The 22,356-nt window shown below is 42.5% G+C and overlaps 1 protein-coding gene across 2 annotated transcripts in view; it reads left to right on the top strand.

The window, feature by feature from the left end:
- Positions 1-22,356, top strand: part of lingo2b (leucine rich repeat and Ig domain containing 2b) — a 192,190-nt gene that overhangs the window by 153,280 nt on the left and 16,554 nt on the right. The window contains exon 2 of one of the 2 annotated variants that reach the window (XM_061895052.1): positions 9,320-9,366. The exons of the other annotated variant lie outside the window; for it this stretch is intronic. The gene's annotated coding sequence lies outside the window, so the exon portion shown is untranslated. The remainder of the gene's footprint in view (positions 1-9,319; positions 9,367-22,356) is intronic. 2 annotated transcript variants of the gene reach the window in all.

The raw sequence follows: 22,356 nt of genomic DNA on the forward strand, positions 1-22,356 counted from the left end.
AGAGAAACTATTTTGGAGGGCGGTATCCGCCGTATATACCATCGTGTCAGTGTTAATAGAACCCCGTTGTAGCTGGGACGCATTGTCTTTAATCTCCTTTCTAATGACTTCAATTTTCTTACTAAAGAATTGCAGAAAGTCATCAGCTGAGTGGGTGGAGCTACTGGAAGGGGTCCCTTGTTGGGTTAGCGATGCTACCGTACTAAACAAAAATTTAGGATCGTTTTTATTATGGTGGATGAGATTTGAGTAATATTTAGCTTTAGCTAAGGTAAGCATGTGTTTTTATAAGTTATTAAACTATCACTCCATGCTTGATGGTGCACCTCAAGTTTAGTCGTGCGCCATTTGCGTTCCAGCTTTCTACATAATAATTTCTGAGCTCTAGTTTCTTCTGTAAACCACGGGGTGCGCTTTTTTGGAGCCTTTTTTAACTTTAGCGGTGCTATGTTATCAATGGTTTCGCGCAGGGTGTCGTTAAAGTTGTTAGTGAGGTTATCAATAGAGCCCACATATTTTGGGAATGGTGCCATTACCGAGGGCAGTAGGTCAGCAAGAGTTGTCGTTGTGGCTGTATTAATGTTGTGGCTGCTATAGCAGTTATTATTATTATTGGTTTGACGAACATGCGTCTGAACCTCGAATTTTATAAGGTAATGATCGGACAATACTTTAGTATACGGGAGTATCGTAACTTTGGAGACGGTGATACCCCTGACAAGCACTAGGTCTATAGTATTACCGTTGCGATGCGCGGGTTCATTTATTATTTGTGTGAGACCACAGCTATCAATTACAGTCTGGAGCGCTATGCACGGTGGGTCCGATGGGGTATTCATATGGATATTAAAGTCCCCCATTATGATTATATTATCGGCGTGTGTCACTAGATCAGCAACGAACTCTGAGAATTCATTGATAAAGTCCGAATAGGGCCCTGGGGGGCGGTAGATAACAGCCAGGTGTAGAGGCAGCGGTGTGGCAGACTTCATAGTAAGCACCTCAAACGATTTATATTTATTATTTATGTTAGGGCTAAGGTTAAAGTTTTCGTTGTATATTAGTGCGACCCCCCCAACCCTTTTAAGCGGACGGGCAATATGCGCATGTGTAAAGTTAGGAGGACATGCCTCATTTAGCGCAAAAAAGTCATTTGGTTTAATCCAGGTTTCGCTGAGACCGATGACGTTAAGATTGTTGTCTCTGATAATATCATTAACTAACAACGTTTTGGGAGACAATGATCTTATGTTTAAAAAACCTATATTATAGGTAGTGGGCTGTTTTAGGGAGTTTTTGATCAAATTATCCGTATTAGCAATATTAATAATGTTGTGTTTATTATGCCCAGTGCATTTAGTATAGTTACGACCATATCTAGGAATTGATACGACAGGAATTTTCCGATTGTTTGATTGTTGCTTTGATAAACTGCACGCATCATGGTTAGCCACCTCAGTATCGGGGATTTTCCGATTGTTTGTTTGTTGCTTTGATAAACTGCACGCATCATGGTTAGCCACCTCAGTAACAGGGATTTTCCGATTGTTTGTTTGTTGCTTTGATAAACTGCACGCATCATAGTTAGCCACCTCGGTAAAACACATGTCCAACTCTGAAACACTCAAAGCAGAAAAAACTTGTTCTAATTTAACTGACTCCTTACCCAGACCAGTAGTCTCGCATTTTCCATTTAAATCCGTCTGCAGGATGGAGGGAAGTGGTGTCCTGTGGGGATTAGCCTTCTGCTTTGTTTTTAGCCCCGCACGACGTCCGCGTTTCCGATCACACCGCTGGCGTCTGCTCCGTAGACGGCCCCCGCTGCTACTAGACTCCCCTGCTTCACGGGCCGCTGGATGTAGGCGCCGACGTATTCCCATGCTAGTTAGCATGTTTAGCACGCACGCGTCTATCAGTACAAAACGGCCCGATACGTCCACATCCAGAAGTGTCTGGCGGTCGTACGTGATCACGGAGTGACCACGATGTGAGCCAGCCATAAAGTTTGTGGAATTGTCCGGTATTTCTGCCAAATGTTCCATCTTTAGCAAGAGCTCCGCCATGTCGCAGCCCGTCCGGGCGCCGCCATCTTGGAATCTTATACAATACATTAAAAGGAAAGTATATATTATAAATATGATTGTTTATTACAATGTGACAATTTGGAATCAAATTCTAAATTCAACTCTGCTAGCATGATGTAAAAGTACAGTAATTTATGCACAAATAGTGTATGCATTCATATGTACTGTAGGGGCATGAGGAATTATTATTTTTACAGCATATAATCTCAGGTCAATTACAATGCACAATATATTATGTGACATGCTCAAACTGTAGTGATAATCTCCTACATTTTAAGTCGTTCATGTGAATAAATTCCATTGATACTGCGTTTGTAAATGAGCAAAGGTGAGTTTTACTATATTAGGAAATCAGGTATAGTTTTTATGACTCCTGTATTCCAGCATGTCTAAGAAAAATAAGTATTTACTTTTATTTACGGGCAAACAAACACTTTGATTTTCTCTAAATGCAAAAGTGGCCAGGGGCATTTATTCCTAGATGTATGTGAAGGTAAACAATAATAGCTTCTTCTCAAGGAGCTTAGGTGAAAAATAATTGCAAACATGCAAATTAATTTAAAGCCTCATGTTAGAAGGGCTGTAGGGAGAGGAGAGAGGATTTATAGCAGCGATTATTATGCACGTTTGTTAAAAAAATGTAACAAGCCTGGAAAGCTACATATCAGGGCAAAACTACGATGGGCACTTTAAGGCAGCTCATCACTATCAATATTCAGCACTGAAATATAAAACATCAAAATGTGGAATTCTAATATTGTAAAGTGTCGGGGAAAAAGGGGCATTTAAAATTTACTACATATTTGTGTTGAAGCACATTACAGTGCTACCACGGTTTTCAAAAGCCCCACTTTTCATATATTTCTGTTTTTCAAACATTGAGTGGTACTAACGAGTCTGTTCAGTCTGGCTCGATACCCAGCACAGAAACGAGTCACCAAACAAAGAACCCCATATGTTGGTGACTCAATCATTTCTTTTATTTTAGTATGACTGCCAAATAAGTCCCAACGGCGCCAAAGAAAGTTGTGAGTGCCAGCCCTTTAACAAATAAGGTGAGAAATGGTTGGGATGTTCATGTTTTAATGGGCAAGATTAAACGCACATCGAGCCCTGTGGACATTGTTCCTACTCCACTGTTCTTAAATGTTTTTGATGCTGTCGGTCATTGGCTGGTAAAATTCAAAAAAACTTTTATTTCAGTCTGGCTCGATCCTCAGCTTTTTTAAACATGCTGTGGTGAACCCCATTCTCAAAAAGCTAATCTTTAACCGGTGAAGCCTATAAATTACCGTCCCATATCAAAACGTCCCTTCATGTCAAAAATAATGGAAAAAGTGGTAGCTCAGCAGCTAACATTATTTTTGGGACAGCGTGATTTTTATGATTAAAAAAAAATGTCAATTACGCTTTCAATCAATCCACTCCACTGAAACTGCTCGTTTAAAAGTTTCCAGTGACCTGACTCTGGTCGTAACACAGTTTTGGTTTTACTCGATTTGACATCTGCCTTTGATACTGTGAATCACAGTATACTGATTAATCAACTCATATCTGGGATTGGGTTTTGTGGTGCTGTTTTCCAGTGGTTTACTTTTTATGTAAAAAGAAAAACTTTTAATTCAGCTTTTAATGATGTCATGTGGCTTCACGGTGGCAGAGGGGTTAGTGCGTCTGCCTCACAATACGAAGGTCCTGCAGTCCTGGGATCAAATCCAGGCTCGGGATCTTTCTGTGTGGAGTTTGCATGTTCTCCCCGTGAATGCGTGGGTTCCCTCCGGGTACTCCGGCTTCCTCCCACTTCCAAAGACATGCACCTGGGGATAGGTTGATTGGCAACACTAAATTGGCCCTAGTGTGTGAATGTTGTCTGTCTATCTGTGTTGGCCCTGCGATGAGGTGGCGACTTGTCCAGGGTGTACCCCGCCTTCCGCCCGATTGTAGCTGAGATAGGCGCCAGCGCCCCCGCGACCCCAAAAGGGAATAAGCGGTAGAAAATGGATGGATGGATGATGTCATGTGAAATGTGTCCAACCCATCATGTGGTGTGGCCCAGGTTTCTATTCTGGGACCTTTTTTATTTTGTTGTACATGATGTCTTTTGGTAGATTGAGCCGTAGTTTTAAAAATGTTTCTTATCATTTCTCTGCAGATTACACTCAACTGTATTGCTTGTTCAATGATTCAGAGTTTCACTTTTTATTGGAGTTATTCCAATCTGTATCCTGTATCAAAAATTGGTTGTCCTCAAATATCCTCCAGGTAAATTCTAACAAAACGGAATATGATAATTGCTCCCGACAAAAAGATCCCCCTGATCAAGAACTCTGTTGGTGCTCTGGATGCATCTGTTAAAACTATCCTTAGAAACCTTGAGGTTGTGTTGGATCAGTCAATGTCTTTGGATGGTCACTGCCGTCCACTGACCAAAAACAGTTTTTATCACTTTAGAAATATCTCTAAAGTGAGAAATTTGCTGTCAAAATTGGATCTCAAAATCATCATTTAGGCGTTCATTTCATCTCGTACTGACTATTGCAATTCTCTTTTCACTTGTTTCAACAAGTCAACGCTAAAAAGACTTCAGACGGTACAAAATGAAGCTGTCAGACTTTTGACCCGTGCACCCAGAACAGCCCACATTAGCCCCATTCTATACAGACTTCATTGGCTTCAAGTCAAATTCCACATAAAGTTTAGATTTTAGTTCTGACTTTCAGTGTGTTGCATGGTGGGGCCCTATAGTACATCACTGATTTGTTGTGACCATACATTTCATGGCGCAGCCTCTGGTCTTTAGGCCAGGGTCTCTTAAAAATATTCCAAACAAACATTTTAAAACGTTTGGAGACCTGGCATTCCAGGCTGTAGCCCCAAGACTCTGGAACAATTTGCACCAGTCCTTCTGTGATCTTGACTGAGTTGACACTTCTAAAAAACGTTTGAAGACTTCTCTTTTTCGTGAAGTTTTTAGTTAATGTACCTTTTAACTATAATTTTTTTAATCCACTTTGTATCCGTTGTTTTTAATTAAATTATTGTTTTATTTCATCCATGTTTTGTGCGCTTTGGGATTTTATCCGTGAAAAGCACTTTATAAATAAAATGTACTTGCAGTATTTACTTATCACTCATGGCAAAAGGTGGTTTTGAGTTAGTGTTATTCCTGTGGGGCGTTGTAGAATCAGTGGTACGCAGAGGTGGGTAGAGTACCCAAACATTGTACTCAAGAGTACTGTTACTTTAGAACAATATGGGGATAGGTTGATTGACAACACTAAATTGTCCCTAGTGTGTGAATGTGAGTGTGAATGTTGTCTGTCGATCTGTGTTGGCCCTGCGATGAGGTGGCGACTTGTCCAGGGTGTATATGCCTTCCGCCAGATTATAGCTGAGATAGGCGCCAGCGCCCCCCGCGACCCTAAAAGGGAATAAGCGGTAGAAATGGATGGATGGACTTTATAAAAGTGAAAGTAGACATCAAAATAATTACTTGAGTAAAACTAAGTAATTATTCCGCAAAAAACTACTCAAGTATTGAGTAACTTGTGAGTAACTCCAGATTTTGGGAGGTTTTTGGACTACACGTGTAGTTGTGTGCACGTGTGTAAAATATAAAAAACATATACAATTTGTTGCATCATGTTTTCTCAAGATAGAAGTCAAATTCTTGTAGGCTGAAATGTAGATGTAAACTTCTACTTACACAGATGACAGCACATGATATGAATGTTCTTTTTACTAGGGTCTCTTTCAAGACAAACGGGTCCTAGGTGAGGGATCTGACAAAGAGAAGCTCGGAGACCTCTATGGAAATGCAACAACTAAGACTCCGATTTCCCTCCCCCGGACGCAGGTGGAGGGGCCCTGAGTTGGGGCACGATGGCACAGCCCAAAGACGTAACGTGGGACCCCCCTCCAATTGGCTCACCAGTCATGGGAGGGGCCATAGAGGTCGGGTGCGTTGTGAGCTGGGCGGTTTGATCCTCGGCTACATAGGTTAGCTCTCTGGACGTAGACTGTCACCTCAGTGGAGAAGTTCTGGCTTAATATAGTCAGACTCACTTCAACGCACAGCAAGGGCTCTGGAACCAGTTCTCTCGAGAGGAGCTGGACTCTCTTCCACACTAGGCGTTGCACGCAGTGAGAAGTGACGGGCTGGGGTAGAAAATCTTGTTGATCCCCGGCTCAAAGCCTGCACGTTAGAGTTCAACCCAGTGGACGAGAGGGTAGATTTCCCTCTGCCTTCGGGTGGGGGACGGGTTCTGACTGTTGCTAGTGCTTACGCACCAAACAGCACTTCAGAGTACCCAACCTTTATGGATACACTCGAGGGAGTACTGGAAAGCGCTCCCCCGGGTGATTCCTTTGTCCTACTGAGGGACTTCAACACTCATGTTGGCAACAACAGTGAAACCTGGAGAGCCGTGATTGGGAAAAATGGCAGCCCGGATCTGAACCGGAGTGGTGTTTTGTTTTTGGACTTTTGTGCTTGTCACAGATTGTCCATAACAAACACCATGTTCAAACATAAGGGTGTCCATATGTGCACTTAGCACCAGGACACCCTAGGCCGCAATTTCATGATCGACTTTGTAGTTGTGTCATCGGATTTGCGGCCTCATGTTTTAGACACTCGGGTGAAGAAAATGGCGAAGCTTTCTACCGATTACCACCTGGTGGTGAGTTGGCTGGGATGGTGAGGGAGGATGCCGGACAGACCTGCCAGGCCCAAACCCATTGTGAGGGTCTGCTGGGAACGTCTAGCAGAGTCCCCTGTCAGACAGAGGTTCAATTCCCACCTCCGGAAGAACTTTGAACATGTCACAAGGGAGGTGCTGGACATTGAGTCCGATTGGACCATGTTCCACACCTCTATTGTGGAGGCGGCTGATTGGAGCTGAGGCCGAAAGGTAGTCGGTGCCTGTCGTGGCGGTAATCCTCGAACCCATTGGTGGACACCGGCGGGGAAGGATTCTGTCAAGGAGTCCTATCGGGCACATTTGGCCCATAGGACTCCGGAGGCAGCGGACAGGTACCGACAGGCCAGCGGTGTACTGGAGAGGAGGTTAGTTAAAACTCGGATTCAGGAGGAACAATGTGGTTTTCATCCTGGTCGTGGAACGGTAGACCAGCTCTATACTCTCGGCAGGGTCCATGGTGCATGGGTGTTTGTCCAACCAGTCTACATGTGTTTTGTGGACTTGGAGAAGGCATTCGACCGTGTCCCTTTGGGAGGTCCTGTGGGGAGTGCACAGAGAGTATGGAGTATCTGACTGTCTGATTGTGGCGTTCCGCTCCCTATACGATCAGTGTTAGCTTGTTCTGCATTGCCGGCAGTAAGTCGGACACGTTTCCAGTGAGGTTTGGACTCCGCTAAAGCTGCACTTTGTCACCGATTCTGTTCATAACTTTTATGGACAGAATATCTAGGCACAGTCAAGGCGTTGAGGGGATTCAGTTTGGTGGCTCAGGATTAGGTCACTACTTTTTGCAGATGATGTGGTCCTGATGGCTTCTTCTGGCCAGGATATTCAGCTCTCACTGGTTCGGTTCGCAGCCGAGTGTGAAGCGACTCGGATGGGGATCAGCACCTCCAAGTCTGAGTCCATGGTTCTCGCCCAGAAATGTGTAGAGGGCCATCTCAGGGTTGGGGAGGAGACCCTGCACCAAGTGGAGGAGTTCAAGTACCTCGGAGTCTTGTTCATGAGTGGGGGAAGAGTGGATCGTGAGATCGACAGGCGGATCGGTGTGGCGTCTTCAGTAATGCGGACGCTATATCGATCCGTTGTGGTGAAGAAGTAGTTGAGCCGGAAGGCAAAGCTCTTAATTTACCGGTCAATCTACGTTCCCCTCCTCACCTATGTTCATGAGCTTTGGGTTATGACCCAAAGGACAAGATCACGGGTACAAGCGGCCGAAATGATTGCCCTTAGAGATAGGGTGAGAAGCTCAGCCATCTGGGAGGAGCTCAAAGTAAAGCCGCTACTCCTCCACATTGAGAGGAGCCAGATGAGGTGGTCTGGCCATCTGGTCAGGATGCCACCCGAACGCCTCCCTAGGGAGGTGTTTAGGGCATGTCCGACCGGCAAGTGGCCACAGGGAAGACCCAGGACATGTCTCCCGGCTGGCTTGGGAACGCCTCGGGATCCACCGGGAAGAGCTGGACGAAGTGGCTGGGGAGAGGAAAGTCTGGGCTTTTCTGCTTATGCTGCTGCCCCCGAGACCCGACCTCGGATAAGCGGAAGAAGATGGATGGATGGATGTTTCTATGCACTAAATTAGTTTGATTCATCAAAAAAATGCAGTTTCATCTATTTCCAGCTGCATGTGAAATTCTAATTTTTATAATATCGAATGTGACTGTTGGGCATTCGCAGTGTGCCTCTTGTACATTTGCGAGTGATTGTAGTCATTATCGTTTGTTTAGCTATGTGGAAATGAAATACAGTAGAAAAAGAGAATGCTACATGCTAATAAGTTAGTGCTCGTAACTTTCAAGCTTTGGATCTAACAGATAACTACAACTTTCCATTGTTTTATAGAGTTGTTGGTAATGTTTTAATGTGATTAATTGACACTTGTGGATATTAGGATCCTTAGATAATTACAAAAAAATTGCTGTTTTAGTCAACTGTTTTAGGAGGTTTCTGCTTACCAGTTGTCTCAAACACCCGGGATGTGCTGACGTCATGTCATATAATTAAATTGTCTTATTTTGGGAACATTCTGACACTTTTTAAACAAGTCGCTTTCTACTTTATCATACTACCGGCCAGTGTTAATTTTGACAGCAGTTTTTTCATTTAGTTTTAGTCACAATCTTTTGTTTTAGTCATATTTTAGTCATGTAAATTAATTATTATTGTGTGATATTACTGTAGCTGAATTTTAACATGTTTTTTTCATAAGTTGAATAATATATGACTAAAATAGTCATATGAAGTATCAAAACTTAGTTTTGTTCTAGATTGGCAGGTCCGATTGCCCATGTGTACTACAAAAGTAGTGGTTGAGTAAGCAGTCTTGCTTCTTCTCTACTGTCTCTACTGTATGATTCATTTGGAAATATTAGTTTAGGCCTACTTACAGTTGCATAGATGTCCTGATAATTAGCCTGCAGAAAACGTTTCAAGATGGTTGTATTTTTACCGTTTAAAATCAAGCCACAGGGTTCACTTGTTGTCTACTGTTGCAAAAGAAAGGTGTGTTCATATGTCTTCTCTGTCTTTCAGGTGTGAAAGACATACTGAATTGATGTGTGGAACAACATAGTAGGAAGGTAACAATAACACAATGGTGTAATATGTGATATAAACTCATTATATGTTTTTTTTTAGTTTAGTTTATTAAGGATCCCAATTAGTCTACACCACAGTGGAGACTATTCTTCCTGGGGTCCAGGCAAAAAACATCACACAATCACAAAACAAAAGATTAAAATGCAGTACAACATGATCCAATAATAAAATGTCATAATAATAAAAAATAGCAACAACAAAGACCCCAAAAAATAATAATAACTTATGTTACATAATAATTTTCATAGCAAAGATAAAAATAGCAATATAAAAATAGTATTTTTGCAAAAAGAAAACAAAGAACCAATGACCTAAAATATACACATTAGTGTACCAAAGACAAACAATAAGTGACGAAAAAGTACTGTCCATCCATTTTCTACTGCTTATCCCATAATCAATAAAATGCTCAATAGTCAATAAGGTAAATGGGTTGTACTTGTACAAGGCTTTTCTACCCCTATTTAAGGAGCCCAAAGCGCTTTGAAAGTATTTTCCACTTTCACCCATTCACACACACATTCACACACTGACTGTTTGTATAATATGTATTATTATTATATAAACAGTGGTATTTTGAAGATAAAGATCAAATTTAGCTTCCTCTACAAGGGTTTGAATATGCCCATAATGTGTTATGATTGCTGTGACTCCACTAGCAACAGTGTGAAGCTATCGTGCAGCAGATCACACATATTTTGTGGAAACTAAGAGCTAGAAAAAAAGTCAGCAAGACGCCTCATTATTAATTCATAACGATTTGTGTTAGATCAATATTGTATCTGAGAGTAGTTTTAAACATGAATTATCTATAGTTGAGTGAAGTTGTCCTTGCTCCAAGATCAATTCCCACCTCTAATGTCAAAATAGGGATGCTGTTTGATAAGAAATTATCGAATTCTCTTTTCGAACCGATTCCTTATCGATTCTCTTCTCGAATCCAGATAGGTTGTTGTATATGGAAAAAAAACACACAATATTTGGTTTAACAAATGCTCACTTTTATTTTATAAGAATTAATAAAATAAATAATTAAATATTGACTGTTGTTACCCCCCTAAAAAAATAAAAAATAAAAATATTGACTGTTGTTACCCAAAGTATATTAAGTGCGATTATTCAGAAAAACAAATATATACAGTAAAACAAAAACAACCTGTCTCTGTGATCACTATGAGTGCATAAATAATAATAATGTTAAATAAAATCAGTCCCTTGGGGACAAAACTGAAAATAATACAGCTCTCCAAAAAAATGCGCTTCTGCTACTATTGGAACATACTAACTACACACACTATGACACTAAGAACGCAACAGTCATCAATCAACAATTTTTCTTCCAAAAAATTAGTATGGCTTCCTTTTCAAGATCAAGTCTGACACTCTCTTTGCTAATCGTGTCGCCAGCGGTGAAAAAAACACGTTCACTTGGCGTGGAACTAGCTTGGACACACAGATAGGTTCGACGACATCCTCCTTCGGTCTGTTTTTAAACCTTCTGGGGTCCATCAGTGTGGCCTCCTCCAGGAATGACTGCACTTCATTGTCCTGTAGGAAAAATGAGGGAGAGACATAGCATAGAAATAGCGGGGAAATTAGCTGAATGTGAAGACTAGGGTGTCTGTTGTTAAATCTTTAGCATATCAGTATGTGGAAATAAATTATGGAATGTATTAAGTAACGAAGTTAAAAATTGTACTGATATGATCCACTTTAAGAGGTTGTTCAGATTATTAGTGCTTGCAAAGTACAAAGAAGAATTATGAGAAATACTTTCAACCTTATGGAAAATAAGATATTTTTCATCTCAGTATATTAATAATGACTGAATTAATTTATTACCTATTACAAAACTGTTGTATATACTAATTCACAGATATTATTTTATTATAAAAAGGTCAGTAAATTATGTATATATTTGTAAACGCTCTGAAGTGGGAAAGGGGTAGGATTAAATAGGCTTCACTTCGTCCTACTCCTTTTCGGACATGATGTAAAGTGAAATGATATGAAACTGTGATGTGTTACGCTTTATATAAACAAATAAACTAAAGAAAGAAAGAAAGCACTAGTTTATAAGACAGACCTGCAAACTCTGGAGTGGTGTAGGCTATAAGACACTGTTAACGTTATCAGACACATACAAAAATGCTAGCGTTAGCCACTGACTATGCTTAGGTAACGTTAGTCTAGCTAACATTACTGCAGTCCTGGTTAACATAAGAGGTAATGTTATATTTAGCCTAAAGGCTGCAAGTGAGCAAATATGGAAATGAAGCGGCAACAGTTGACGTTCGTAACTGACCGGCACTATCACTGGAACTGGGGTTGCACGTTGCAGCAAAGGAAGAGGGGCGTGCTTCGTCATCTCCGTCGCTACTTCTCCTCATGTCAAAGACACGCCACGGTTCTCGAACGTTCAGGTTATTTGCGGCCTGAACATGTTTCAACATGCTTGTTATGCTTCCCCCTTACATGAGAGCGAGAGCCTGGCTATAATTGCATATTGCCCCTTCCTCGTCGTATTTTTTTGTAAAATGAAACCGCGCCTTGACCATCGTTGTGGCTGCTTCTGTATCTGCCGCCTAATGACGGAGCTACGTCATTTCCTGTGGGACGGGATTCATTCCCAGGGATTCGAATAAAGAACCAACTCTTTTTCTTTACTATAGTGTCCTCGATAACGGGAACCGGTTCTCAAAAAGGGATTTGAGTCCATAGAATCGGTTCTTTTCTTATTGAACAACCGAGAGAACCGGTTTTGAACATCATCCCTATGTCAAAAGCCTGAGACTGGGTGAAGTGGTGATAAAGAAGAGGATTTAACAGTGCTCATCTTGACACGTCATTCCATACATTGAAATCAACAATCTCACTGAGCTTTGCCACAAAGGACTTCAATCACTTTGTGTCGTTTTGCTCACATTAGAAATCATGGTTGAGTAAAAGCAAGCCGTGGTCTTATTTCATCTTGTAGGCATGACTTTCCTCATTGCTTTGTGTATTTCCGCATTATTCCGCACTCTTATTTTTCAGCCTGATCTCGCCTTTCCTCTCACCGTGACTCATGCTTTACCCTACAGCTCCTTTGCAGCTGTCACATCCCAAGCAGTTTCACTGTGACTCTAATCCAATTCAGAACCGAATCCCCAAATGCTCAACCCTGTAGGCTGCCCTTCTCAATGATCCTCCTCACCATTATCATTTACCCACAGTTCTAAGGGGTTGTGTTTGCGTTCCATTTTGCCGTTGCCACACTTGGCGTAGAGTATTTTTAAAAATATGTCCCAAGCTTGAATGAAGCTCAGAAATAGCCTGTTAGTGTCTCTACATGTGCCTTTCAGCTCAGCTTGGCAATCGAGAATCTAATTATTCACTCAGAGGATAAACTCATATGTTTAACTTCGACTCCAATTGAATCTTTTTTATATATTGTGTAAATGCAAATAAACACACTGTTGCTGTTCCTTTTTAGATCTTTATTGTAAGACCGCCAATATAAGAATAAACATACAATTCAATTACATCCTAACAGGCGTTCTGCGGCGTAGCCCTTCAGCAGCCATGTAAATCTGGGGTAATACTACGTTGGGTTGCGTTTTGTAGCAATGCATTGCATAGCGTAGCATTGCATCAAAAGCATGGGTATCAGCCCTGCCTTTTTTCCTCCGTGACATACGTGAAAGCACGCCCTTTATAATCACTTCCATACACAAAGTCTCTATACACCAGTGTAGACACACATACAGTACACACATGAATATATCGACCCACTGACATGTTTCATTACAAAGACCTGTTTAATAATTAATAATGTGAGATCCAAGGACATGATTTATAATATTTGGCAATTTATTTTCTTTGATGTGGAAATGTGGAGTAGGGTAATTATGTGATATTCACAGGTATTTACATAAATAAGCTTTTCCTTTGTCTTTTTGTCAATGTTTACCCGGACAAATTGCACGTTTGGTCTAGGAGTTATTATGCTTGATGTCACATATGTACAATAGATGGCAGTATTGCCCTGTTCAAGAGTGTCACAAGATTGCTGTTTACGGCAGACGAACTGCTTTACGGTAGACAAAACGTGACTGTTGTTGTTGTTGTGTGTTGTTACCGCGCTAAGAGCACGTTTATGAAAACGGTCTACAATAAACCCACATATAGAAGCCAGGAACTCGCCCTCGATCATTCCCCATGGTGTCAGAAGCAGTCCGTGAGTCACAAAGTTCAATTTAAGACGGAAATAGACGACATGGCGAAGTTTAATCCTCCAGCGAGTTTTGCCTTTGACCAGCTGACAGAATGGCTCGAGTGGAGACAGCGCTTTGAGCGATACAGACTCGCGACAAAACTCAACAATGAGGATGGAAACGTGCAGGTGAGCTTCCTCATTTATGCAATGGGCAACAAAGAAGAACATATTTATAAATCGCTCACCTTTGCCAAAGACGAACATAGAAACAACTTTGACCACGTGGTGAAAAAGTTTGATGAGTATTTTTTCCCGAGGAGGAATATCATCCACGAGAGGGCATGTTTTCACCAGCGTGTACAGCGGCCTGGGGAGAAGGCAGAGTGTTTTATCAGATCACTGTGAGTTCGGTGCCTGCCGGGATGAAAATATCCGCGACCGCATTGTCGTCGGGATAATTGACAAGGAGCTCTCACGCAGGCTACAGCTAATGGTGGACCTAACGCTCGCACTGTTAAATCAGACCATCAGGCAGTCAGAGGATGTTGCGGCACAAGTAAACCTGCAGGGAGACAAGATGGGATCAGTACAGGAGGTGTGTTACAAACAACAAAATCATTGGAAACAACAACAAGGCAAGACAAAAGACAGAAAATGGGGGAATGAAAATAAATGTGGAAAATGCAGGAAAGCTAAGCATTGCAGAGAAGTAAAATGCCCGGCAAGAAAAGCTACTTGCCACAACTGCCATAAAATTGGACATTGGGTCGGACTGTGTCGCACCAGCAACAAGTCAGTGAATGAAGTCACAGAAATGGGGCATGTTGAACAGACATCCTATTTCTTAGGTTCAGTATGCAGTGGAGATGAGAAAGAACAGTGGACTGTTCAACTACAAGTGGATTCCGTCCCAATGGAATTTAAAATTGACACAGGAGCTGATGTATTTGGTGAGGATGCGTTTCACACACTCACCCCACTGAGAGCACTGGAACCTGCTGACATTCCTCTGGACCGCCCAGGAGGTGAACTGTTGTGTCTGGGCCGATATAAAGCAACAGTTAGCTACAAGGGAAAGGATTACCCCTTCAAAGCATATGTGGTGTGCGGCAGTAGTGTCAACAATCTACTCAGTCGGTCCCTGTCAGTCAGAATGAACTTGGTGCGACGAGTTGACGAAGTGACATACAGCATGGCACACTAAACACTGAACCAGTTAGAATACAGCTGAATGATGGTGCCCAACCATGTGCTGGTTATTCCGCACGACGTGTGCCCTTCCCAATATTACAAAAAGTCAAAGACGAACTACACATGATGGAGTATAACGGCATTATAGAGCCAGTAACACAGCCAACTGAATGGTGTGCACCAATAGTACCTGTTCTGAAGAAGAACACTGGCAAAGCCAGGATATACTGTATGTAGACTTGAAATATAAATAATATTACAATCGCTGTCATGGTGCCAGACATCTTGCTGCTCTACAGCCAGGAGATAATGTGTACGTCAAGCTTGACAACGAAAAATCTTGGAAAATGCCAGCAGTTGTCTCAAAAGAAAGTATTACTCCGAGATCTTATATCGTCAATACAGAGGGAGGAGCAGTGCTGCGGCGGAACCGACTTCATCTTCGGGCACAACCAATCCCCGAGCCGGAAAAGACTACCCTACCTGCACACACCAATGAGAGCGGTGGGATGATTTCTCAATCACTGTGTGCCACCGTTACAGAGGATAGCTGCCCAAATCCAAGTGAGCTGACAACCCCAACAAGAACACCAGGAAACATTTTGATCAGGTCTGGCCGTGTCAGCAAGCCAGCCGCTAAACTGGACTTGTAAAGAAAGTGTTTTGGGTGTTTCACATTGGACAATGGGGTGACATTAAAAAACAAAACAAAAAAAAACACCTATGGCCTTTGGGGGGATAGAAAAACAAGAAGAGAGATGACACAATCATCTGTTCGCTTTAAGAATGTACACTGGGTTATGTTTACGGAACATTTGTGTAACAGTTATGTAGCCTCTGTAAATTTTGATAAAAGTAATTGCTTCCTGTGTTATGGTGACAAAGGAAATACGCTTTGAGTTATTGGCAACTATTGCAACCTATTTTTACAGATTTGAATCTAATTTTACTTAAATGATGTGGCATCGCAATTGTAACATTGTTCATTTCAATTGAGCTTTTATTACCTGTTAAGATACACTTTGCAGTTATTTGATATAAATTGAAAAGGAAGGAGATGTCACATATGTACAGTAGATGGCAGTTTTGCGCTGTTCAAGAGTGTCACAAGATTGCTGTTTACGGCAGACGAACTGCTTTACGGTAGACAAAACGTGACTGTTGTGTGTTGTTACCGCGCTGGGAGCACGTTTATGAAAACTGTCTACAATGAACCCACATAAAGAAGCCAAGAACTTGCCCTCGATCATTCCACACTTGAAGACATTTTTTATTGCTATAATCGCATTATCTGAAGATTCTAAAAACATTACTGTCATATCGAGTAAAAAACAAATGTTTGTGTTTGCAAACCATACAAAAGTAAACGTCTCTAATAAAACTCACAAATATACATTTATATTATTATTTGACATATTGCATGTTTGGTTTAGGTTGTTTGCTTAAAACAACGGTTTATTGCTTCAAACACATTTTCTCAGGATTCTAAGAACATTACTGTCATATTGAGTAAAATACAATTTTTTGTGTTTGCAAACCTTAAAAAAGCACATGTATCTAGTAAAACTCACAACGATACATTAATACAGGCATTATTAGAAATATTGCATGTTTGGTTTAGGAGTTATGCTTGAAACAATGTTTTACTGATGCAGACACAGTATCTCAAGATTCTAAGAACATTACTGTCATATTGAGAAAAAAACTATTTTTTGTGTTTGCAAAAAGCACATGTATCCGGTAAAACTCACAATCGATTAGACATACGCATGTTTGGTTTAAGAGTTATGCTTGAAGAAACGTTTTATTGCTTCAAGGGCAAATCATTTACAGGGCTCTTTTTGTTGTTGTTCATTGAGCAGAGCTATTTTTCATAAATCACCATACCAGTTTCCTACTTCAGCGCCAGACAACTGGCCTGTAATTATTAAACAGAGAACCTAGGCAGAACATGCACTCACAGCCAAAGGCACACTGATAAATACACAGAGACAGGAGCAGGCTTGTGGACGGATAATGAGGTAGACTGACAGAGATAGTTACTGGAGCACAAGATGGATGGGAAACAAGACAGGTGGACAAATAGCGAGGCAGTCAGAAAGACAGCTAGGAAACAGCTCAGACTATAGGCTTGGCTAACACCAGCCAAAATGAATAAAACGAGCTGTATTCAATTTGTTCTGTCAAAGCCGAGGCCAAAGAAATATGAATAAAACAACCCTGCTCTTACTGTATTCATCCTGCTTTTAAGTAATTTGATTGGCAGACTACATGGGGTTTGGGTTGAGAGTAATGTCGTGCAGTTGCTGTAGCAACGGCCTGCTTTTTGTTACATGCCGCATCCCTGGCATCTGATGTATCTTATGCTGCGATCAATAAAACTCCCTGCCTGCAGGGAATGCCGAGTGAACTGATGCTTTTGCCAGGCCAGGACTGTTGAAAGAAGGAGTGTTGGACACAAAATGGGCAGACACAAAGAATGGAGACATATGATGGAGCTACAAAGTTGCAGGCAGTGCAGCTGCTGAGCCGGTGGACTGGAATCAGTGCAAGCTCGATGGCTTCTGTTTCATCAAAGCTTGTTTTTGAATGTCACTCACATCGCTATCAAACTAAAACTGGTGTCTGTGTGGGTGCTCGTATCTGCTTACCTCGGCAGGATTGACACAGCTCAGAATCCAGGTGAAATCTCTTTAAATGCACATTTCACATTTGTGGGATTTTCCTGATTGTAATGCATTAAAATGTCTAGCACCCATGCATGAGTTTTGCACACCTAATTGGCATGTATAGCCACGAGACGAATGCAGATAGTCCTGGTAATGAGGTAATTACGGTCAGACTCTCTGTCTGTGTATAGCCATCCGTCAATTCAACAACTTGTGGCTGTGGGAGGTGTTTTTCTGTCAAGGTCGATGTCTCTCCAAGTGCTGAAGAGGAACATCTCTCTGAAATCATCATGTTTTATTGTTGAACTCTGCATCCTTAGCCTCATTACTCTGTCACAATGTCCTCTCACAATGTATTCCCGGACATGTTTTAAAACCCCGAATGCCAATGGTTCCTTGAAAAATGGCCTTGTCCCATGTTTAGACACAGAATTACACATCCTGTATCGACCTGTTACCGTGAGAATAAAAAATACCATATTTTCCGGACCATCGGATTAAAAGGCGCACTGCCGATGAGCGGGTCTATTCAGGTCTATTTTCATTCAAAAGGCGGACCGGATTGTAAAGCGCATTGAAGGGGTCATATTATGATTTTTTTCTCAATTGAAAACCCTATCTTGTGGTCTACATAACATGTAATGGTGGTTATTTGGTGAAAGTGTTGCATTGATTATTTTTACAGACCATTTTCAAGTAGCTTTCTGAGCATCTCTTCAGGATGCATTGTTTTGTGGGCAGTCATATTTATGTGGCTCACCTTCGACAGCATCTTCTCTCTGTCATATAGTGTATAGCGGGCAAGGATGGTAGTGGAAGAAGGGTCAAAAGATGGAGTTAACTGTTTTAATGACATTCAGACTTTACTTAAATCAATAACGGAGCAGCATCTCCTCATCCGTGGCTCACTAGTGCAATAACAATGTGTCCCGTGAAAAAACGCCCGACCGGAACCTTCTATTAACTGAAGTTCCGTGGGTGCATTATGTAAACCCACTACAGTTTTTAGCTCTTTGATACCTAGTCTTCTGACAGATACGAGGAAGAACTTTAAACTACTTTATGTTAGAAATGGCAACAGCAGAAGATGAATGCCACATACAAAGGTAGAGAAAAAGAAGAAGCTTATCGACTACAGTGCACAGACTACATTGGAAGACACGCTCAAATTTTCAGTACTTATGCAGATCCCAAATACAGATCAGCAGGTACCAGAAGGTAAGAAAAGTTAGTTTTGCATAATATTGCGAAACAAAATGCCAGATAATGTCTACTAATAGGTGCTATTGTGCTGTCCTTATTCATGCACCAAAAAAATACTTGTATGTTTAATGCTTCAACAATCAATCATTTCAATTTTTAAGAAAATGAAAGGATTTTAAGTGCGACTTATCTTCCGAAAAATATGTTAGTTTGTAAAAGGTCAATAATCTGGAAATGGGATTTATGTCACTCTGAGAGGAGCCAGATCTTGAGGAGGCGTTCTGTCAAAGAGCCGTGTGGAGTTTGCATGTTCTCTCCGTGACTGCCTGGTTTCCTCCAGGTACTCCAACTTCCTCCCATCTCCAATGACATGCATCTGGTCATAGGTTGATTGGCAACACTAAATTGACCATAGAGTGTGAATGTTGTCTATCTATGTTGGCTCTGCGATGAGGTGGAAACTTGTCTGCCTTCCGCCAGGGTGCAGCTAGGGCTTTGATACTGAGATCACTTTTTTATTTTCCCTTGCTTAAAAACATTCTGGCACAAAAATGTTCCATCATTTTAACAATACGGAAATAAATGTACAGCATATGTGTTTACAATACTGTACATACGACAACAACTGATATACAAATTTGCACATGATGAAAATGTAAAAAAAATGTACTACCCTCTGCTGAACTACTTTTTTTAGGGTTTTCATTAAAAAATGGCTCCCAAACAAATGACCCATTGGTCAATTCAATGAGCCGCTCAAAAGACTTGGCTTGCTCCTGAGTGTCCCATTGTTACAATGGACAAACATACATCTGAATTAAAATTTGTTTTGAGTCAAATAGTAATTTTCAACACAGATAAAGAAGGCATGCAATAAAATTCACTATGAGGGGTGACAACGATATGGTTGGCCTGCTCTGGCAACAAAATGTACCTAATTAATGTTTCAGGGTTTTGGCAAACCTGTTTAACATCTACTAAGTCATCAATGATCAAATATCGTATGAAAATCTCAAAAACAATTGAACAGGCCTATACAGGCCAAGCTTATGCCATGGATATCTTAAAACAAAAACACAATGCTAACAAAGCAAACACTTAGCTCTCGATGAGCTTCAAGAGGAAGTAAACTGGAATGGTTTTCAATTCACAGGTGTGCTTGAAGCTTATCAAGAGAATGCCAAGAGTGTGCAAAGCAGTAATAAGAGCAAAGGGTGGATATTTTGAAGAAACTATAATATAAAACATGTTTTCAGTTATATCACCTTTTTTGTCAAGTACATGAATAAACTACATGTGTTTATTCATAGTTGTGATGCCTTCAGTGACAATCTACAATGTAAATAGTCCTGAAAATAAACAAAATGCTTTGAATGAGGAGGTGTGTCCAAACTTTTGGCCTGTACTATATATATATATATATATATATATATATATATATATATATATATATATATATATACACTCCTCTCTGAGCTGCCACCTTATCGTGGTAGAGGAGTTTGCGTGTCCCAATGATCTTCGGAGCTATGTTGTCCGGGGGGTTTTCACCCTCCCTGGTAGGGTCACCCGGGCGCAGGTCACTGGAGCCCCCCTCTGGAGCCAGGCCCGGAGTTGGGGCATGATGGCGAGTGCCTGGTGGCTGGGCCTGTCCCCATGGGGCCCGGCCGGGCACAGCCCGAAGAGGCGAAGTGGGTCACTCCTCCAATGAGCTCACCACTCATGGAAGGGGCCATAGAGGTCGGGTGCATTGTGAGCTGGGTGGAAGCCGAAGGCAGGGAACTTGGCGGCCTGATCCTCGGCTACATAAGCTAGCTCTTGGGATGTAGAACATCAACTCACTGGGAGGTGAAGCCTGAGCTAGTGCGCGAGGTGAGGAAGTTCCAGCTGGATACCGTCGGACTCATGTCGACGCACAGCAAGGGCTCTGGAACCAGTTCTCTCGAGAGGGGTTGGACTCTCTTCCACACTGGCAGTGCCGGCAGTGAGAGGCAACGGGCTGGGGTAGCAATTCCTGTTGCCCCTCGGCTCAAAGACTGCACGTTGGAGTTCAACCCAGTGGACGAAAGGCTAGCCTTCCTCCGCCTTCGGGTGGGGGGGACGGGTCCTGACTGTTGTTTGTGCTTACGCACCAAACAGCAGTTCAGAGTACCCACCCTTTTTGGAATACACTCGAGGGAGAACTGGGAAGTGCTCCCCCGGGTGATTCCCTTGTCCTACTGGGGGACTTCAACGCTCATGTTGGCAACAACAGTGAAACCTGGTGAGGCGTGATTGGGAAGAATGGCCGCCCGGATCTGAGGCCGAGTGGTGTTTTGTTATTGGACTTTTGTGCTTGTCACAGATTGTCCATAACAAACACCATGTTCATACATAAGGGTGTCCATTTGTGCACTTGGCACCAGGACACCTGAGGCCGCAGTTCTATGATCTACTTTGTAGTTGTGTCACCGGACTTGCGGCCTCATGTTTTGGACACTCGGGTGAAGAGAGGGGTGGAGCTTTCTACCGATCACCACCTGGTGGTGAGTTGGCTGCTATGGTGGGGGAGGATGCCGGACAGACCTGGAAGAACTTTGAACATGTCACGAGGGAGGTGCTGGACATTGAGTCCGAGTGGACCATGTTCCGCACCTCTATTGTCGAGGCGGCTGATTGGAGATGTGGCCGCAAGGTAGTTGGTCCCTGTCGTGGCGGTGATCCTAGAACCTGTTGGTGGACACCGGCGGTAAGGGATGCTGTCAAGCTGATGAAGGAGTCCTGTTGGGTTCTTTTGGCTCATAGGACTCCGGATGGTGTTCTGCTGACCTCGACAGCAAATGTTGTGGATCCTCAATCCCACCAACGTGTCTTCCAATGAAGAAGCAGTTCCTGGCGATCTGTGGTGGGCTCTCCTATTTCTCGGTGGCAAGGCTCCGGGGGTGGATGAGACACGCCCGGAGTTCCTTAAGGCTCTGGATGCTGTGGGGCTGTCTTGGTTGACAAGACTGCAGCATCCCGTGGACATTGGGGGCGGTACCTCTAGGTCGGCCGACCGGGGTGGTGGTTCCTCTCTTTAAGAAGGGGAACCGGAGGGTTTGTTCCAACTATCGTGGGATCACTATCCTCAGCCTTCCGGTAAGGTTTATTCAGGTGTACTAGAGAGGAGGCTACGTCGGTTAGTCGAACCTCGGATTCAATAGGAACAGTGTGGTAGTGGAACTCTGGACTAGCTCTATACTCTCGGCAGGGTCCTTGAGGGTGCATGGGAGTTTGCCCAACCAGTCTACATGTGCTTTGTGGACTTGGAGAAGGCATTCGACCGTGTCCCTTGGGCAGTCCTGTTGGGAGTACTTAGACAGTATGGGGTATCGGACTGTCTGATTGTAGCGGTCTGCTCCCTGTACGATCAGTGTCAGAGCTTTGTCCGCATTGCCGGCAGTAAGTCGGACTTGTTTCCAGTGAGGGTTGGACTCCGCCAAGGCTGCACTTTGTCACCGATTCTGTTCATAACTTTTATGGACAGAATTTCTTGGCACAGTCAAGGCGTTGAGGGGATTCAGTTTAGTAGCTGCGGGATTAGTTGTCTGCTTTTTGCAAATGATGTGGTCCTGATGGCTTCATCCGGCCAGGATATTCAGCTCTCACTGGGTCGGTTCGCAGCCGAGTGTGAAGCGACTGGGATGGGGATCAGCACCTCCAAGTCCGAGTCCATGGTTGGAGTGCCATCT

The sequence above is a fragment of the Nerophis ophidion genome, linkage group LG03 (genome assembly GCF_033978795.1).
Source record: "Nerophis ophidion isolate RoL-2023_Sa linkage group LG03, RoL_Noph_v1.0, whole genome shotgun sequence".
Lineage (NCBI taxonomy): Eukaryota > Metazoa > Chordata > Actinopteri > Syngnathiformes > Syngnathidae > Nerophis > Nerophis ophidion.